Source organism: Myotis davidii, unplaced genomic scaffold (genome assembly GCF_000327345.1).
Source record: "Myotis davidii unplaced genomic scaffold, ASM32734v1 scaffold490, whole genome shotgun sequence".
Classification (NCBI taxonomy): domain Eukaryota; kingdom Metazoa; phylum Chordata; class Mammalia; order Chiroptera; family Vespertilionidae; genus Myotis; species Myotis davidii.
This window is the reverse complement of record NW_006281995.1, coordinates 194,532-199,934: the sequence shown is the minus strand read 5'-3', so window position 1 is coordinate 199,934 and position 5,403 is coordinate 194,532.

Genomic DNA, 5,403 nt, shown 5'->3' with positions numbered 1-5,403 from the left:
CAAAAGCCTCTGTGCACAGCTTGGGTGGGGTGGCACCTCAGGGGACCAACAGGGAGGAGCAAGCAGCTATGGCTGGACCTCAGTCCTACCCTAAGAGGCCCCGCGTCTCAGTGTCCCAGTAATCACTGCAAGCACCTCTGAGTGAAAGCCACACTCCAGTTCCAACCAATGCCAGACAGTCCAGTTTCTCCCCATATGAGTCTGGGTCCCCAGAGACTCACCAGAACTGGAGTTCAGAGTAGTCGGAAGGTTTAGAGTCCCTCCTGATTGAAAAAGACAACAGCGTCCTCAGTTGCTAGCCCTTTCCACGGGCGCCTCCGTACCTCTGCACTTTACTTCCGCACCTCCCCTGAGTCTCAGTGTGCTTTTCTCTTTCCTTCTAGTTGTAGAATTTCCACTCTGCCAGCCTTCCTGTCGTTCTGGATGATATCCATTTTGTCTTTAAGTTGTATTTTTGAAGTGGTTGTGTGAGGCAGCAGTTTCCGGTGTTTACCTATGCCACCACCTTGGTTTCTCCTTCTCTTTCACTTTTTCAAAAGTGGCCTCTGACCTTTGGCCATTGAAAGCGGGCTTGGGTCAGCCACTTAAATGCCACTAGGGTGGCTGCCGCATAAAAAGGCTACCATGGAAGGATAAACTGGTTGTTGCACCAGGTTAGAGAGCTGTAGGCTTCCTGCCAGTTGCAAGACAAAGTCCAACCAATGACTAAATGAGTACTTGGGTCCCTACCCAGGCTCTGAAGATCAAAGAGGCAAATTCCTCCCTCTGGTTCGAGAATTTCAAATGTCCTAAATGAGTAAAGACCTCTCAGAGGTGTCTGAGGTTAAACCCTAAGACATGAAGGGGCCTCATAGGGACTCCAGAATACAACTGTAATTAATCTTTGACCCATCCAGGGAGTGCACATAAAGACTGATTACTAGGTGCTCTGAGTCCTCATGGCTGTTTTAGACTACTAGGGAGAGAAACTGAGGCAAGTAAAAAGAGGGAAGTGACCAGCAGCTTCACTGCCTCTGTGATTTCTCTTTATAAGCAGCACACTACATACAGCCCAACCCTGGCCTGTTTCCTTGTTAGGATTTCTATTACTAGAGATCCGTTCAAATTTTCCTGCCTTTTTCCTACCCCTGTCCGAGGTTGCAGGTAGAGGGACACTATGTTCTTTGGATCCTGGTCCAGGCCAGTTAATCTAACATTCTCAGTGTCCCTTACCAATGATGGACCCAGGCATGTGTGAGCAAAAGGTTTCCATCATCCTCTTAATGCCTCCTTGGACCTGATCCCCAGAGACCTGATTTCTTCCAGCTCCTTGCAGTGACCTTGTGGGGACCAGAGGGTTTGGGGGTCTTCAATAGAATGTTAAGGGAACCAAAGAGGCAATGCCCTTGCCTGAGGGGCACAGCTTGTCCCTGATGTTCACACCATGCCATGTGCTGGCAAGCATTTGAAGCTGGATGTGGAGGTAGATTAGGGAATTTTCCATACATCAGGGCAATAGATCACAAGACAGGATGGAGGAGGACTGCAAAGTTTGGGTTTCCAACAATGCTCAAGGTCTTTAGTACTTTCTACAGTGCTCCCCTGCAATTCCTAGGACTTTTGAAATGCAAGTACTTGCTCAAAAACTCTAGTCTGGGCCATCTTTAAAAGTGGAAGTTTCTGGGGAAAATGTGGCCACTTGTACAGATCAAATTAACTCATTTCAACATTGTTTGCTGGATCACCTACTTTTATCTTTTTTGTTGCAAAAAGTCTGTAAAGTATAATGTCTTTTACTTTGTTGAAAGTGTACTTTGAAACTAAGTATGTTTAAAATATGTTCATAAGGGTCAATCTAAGGAATGTTGGTTGTTTGCTTTTCTTGCTTATTGGAAATTGAGGCTTCTAAGAATTATTAGTTGAAAATTGTATGATTTGGGTAATAAAAGGCATGGTGCATAGAGATGCTTTTTGAAAAGTAGTTATTCCTAAAAATTGTAAAAAGGTTTATGAAAATTTTAGAAGGTTTCTAAAGAAAAATGTTAAAAGGAAATTAAAACAAGGCCAAACAGTGTGGGCAATTTGAAGCCAGCTTGTAACTAACAAACCATTATATTCCCCAGGCAAATACACAGAGCAAATGATAAAAAAAAATAAACAGAAAACAAACAAAACGAAACAAAATGCTCCCTAATGAGAGAAAAGGAGCAGGAAAGGGGAAAGGAAAAGGGCCATTTTACTCTCTAGGCATAGAGGCCAGTAGTCTAAAGGCTTGGCAAGATAAAGTTACGAAGTGCTTCTCATGATTTCTGGGAAGGCCACAACAAAGTAACAGGGAACCTTAAGAATAAATCTATACTAGAATATTCAACAGAGGAATTTAAAGACCTATGGACAAGAGGGTGTATGATGGCTTGGACCCCCATCCAGTTGCTCTTTGAATTGGCTAGGGGGCCCATATGCTTGATTAACCAGATGTATACCTTACTTTTCAGATAAAGATACATACTTTAATTGCTTTGATAAATTGGATTTTCACAATACAGTCAAGGTCTCTCATATAAACTTATTATTATGAGAAGACAAGATTCAGGTTTTGTAACTTTTGTCGAAAGTATTGTTAATTTTTAAACTTTGTTTTTCAAATACAGGGAAACAAAACAATTTGGCAAATTATATATTTTTCTCCCTACCTAATCCATCCAGAATTTGACAATTCATAATAAGTAAGTCATAGCAATACATTTCTTTGCATGAATTCAGTAAGACCAGTTTCCAATGATAGTTTTGTTAACCAAGATTTTGACTGGAGTGTCATGTCTGTGGTAGACATGCCTGGAATCTGAATGTCACTAGAATACTTGAAGCCAATGTGAACATCTTAGAGAAAAACCTGGTACTTTGCTTGGTCATGTGGTTCATGGTAGTCTTTCCAGGTAAGGAAGAAGGGAAGGTTGCTTTCCTGAGAGATAGCAAGAAAGGAACTTCAAGACATTTTGGGAACCTCAAAAACTTAAGGAATTCATCCAAGTCTACAGGTATTGCAGGAAAGCCTGAGGGCAACTCAGTGGCTTGGCTTTTTTGCCCTGAGGCACTCAATACAGCTCAATCATGAGATTCCAGCAAAAACAGACTTTAAAAGAGCCTAAACAGTCAATTACTACTGTTATTATATTCTTACAAACAATCAGGCCTAATTAAAACTAGACTCAATACAATAAATGGATTGGCCTTTAATAAGAATAAGGGTGATTTTAGCGAGAAAAATTAAATTTTAGCAGACTCTATAATAAACAATTGTGAGTTGACTCCACTTAATTGTTTCGAAATTTTATCTTTCAGCTATGAATTGAACTGAATCCTAAATTTGTCTAGTTTTCTTGGATGTTTAGCTACAACTCTCCAGACTGAAACTTACCTTTTTCCCTTCCTTAACCTTGGAATCATTGAACACTGAAACACTTATCCTTTCACTGGACTACTTGCTATAATTCTTGTTGTTCAGTTTGTTTCCACCAAGTTGCAAGCCCTACTTGCACACAGGGAATAATACCTCTAAATACTCTCACAACCTCCTTCCATGCCCAGGCCTCATCATCCCTCCAGCAGGGATAAAGTATTTCTTGGGTCTGAAGAAAAATGTTGCCCCCTTTAATGTGGGAGTTGTTCACTCCTTTTACAGTCTGTTAAAAAGAAAATTATATCTTTTATATAAAATCTTTTGGTCAAATAAGTTTGATAATCTTCTCAGGGTTTGAATTTGAAGAAACTAACCTTAGACTTATGGGAGCCAAAGGGGGTCCTAGTCCTTACTAGAATTGTAGGAAAGCCTAGGAGGAAGGTACAGAGTGCTTCTGGTACCTGCACATTTCTGTGTGCTGGAGGGCATATGGATCCTGTAGTAAAGGGCTCTTTCCTTTAATATGAAAAACAAATAAAATAGAGCCTGGGAAGAGGAGGGTAAAAAGGGACTAGAGCAAGCCCCCCAACATTATTTGCAGTGCCCCTCCTTATTCCCAGATAGATTATAAATTAAACCCCTACATCATCAAGAAGATTACCTCACCAGTGGGTTTAAAGTCCCAGGCTTGGCTAAAGTAGATTTCTACCCTTTCTAGTTAAGTCCCTCATTACTAACAGACTGGGGATATCAGGATGACAAAGATCTTTTGATGGTGAGGGTGGACATAGGAATAAAGCCAGAACCATTTATACTCTCCGCAGAGCTCCGGGTAGTGGCCAAACTCTATGAGCCCTCCACCTAGAGGCCCTTCTTTTTAAACTTCTTTGGGAAACTCATGGGTACTTCAAAGACATTGGAACCATCTCAGGCACTTTTAATCAGAGACACAGGTTGGTACAGGCTTCCCCATATCTGGAGGAGATGGGTTCCTGGTAGGACTACACTGGTAAATGCGTATAGTCCAGTAGCTTAGTTCTGTTAATGGGCGCACACTAACAGGTTTTCTTCACAGGATACAGGTTACAGGCCTCCTAGGTATTGCTGGTAAGAGATGGCTAATACAGCAGACACTCACTCGAGAACCACACACAACAAGGCGCTCACCAGGGTTAACACCCTTTGCCTGGGAGTGGGACACCTATGTCAGGAAAGGGCAGAATTCCACAGAAGATGCCAGACATCTTTCTGTGTGTTTTCTTTCAAGTGGGAAGCTCATCATCTACACCCCATGAGAGCAGCCCATTGAACTGCATTCTTAAACATTAGAATTCCTTTAATCCACAAACATTGAAGAAAAAATGCCTGATTTTCTTTTGTACCCAGGCCTGGCACCAGTATCAACTAGCAGACAGAGAGAGATGGCCCTCAGGGGGAAGAATTAACTACAATATCATCTTGCAATTAAATATTTTATGTAGGAGAGAAGGAAAGTAGTCTAAGATCTCATATATTCAGACTTTCTTTGCTTTAAGAAACAATAAAAAATTATGTCAGCAATGCAAAATTAAACCCTGGCTCTTAACAGCATAGACTTAAAACAATACCAGAGTCAAAAACCCCTAAGAAAGTGATGGGGCCTAGTGGCCCACTAAATACACCTAAGTCATCTTGTCCTCTTTATAATAGAGGACCCCTGAAAAGACAAGTCCCACCAAGACCCAAGAGGACTCAGCCACCCAGGCCCCTGACTACCATCTGCCATCTCCAGGCAATGGGAGGGAAATAGTTTTTACCCATCCCAGTCCAGGGATCATTGTCCATACAGGACTTGAAACAAATTAAAGAAATTACCCTATCCCTAAGAAGCTGGTTGACCCCTTTCGTTGGCCCTTTGTTTAGCTATTTCTATAGCTTATCTCTGGCCCTTGCTTATTGAACTTCCTAATATATTTTGTTTCTTCTCACATAGAAGCTATAAAACTCCAAATGGCCCTCCAGATGAAACCACAAATGGAAGCCAC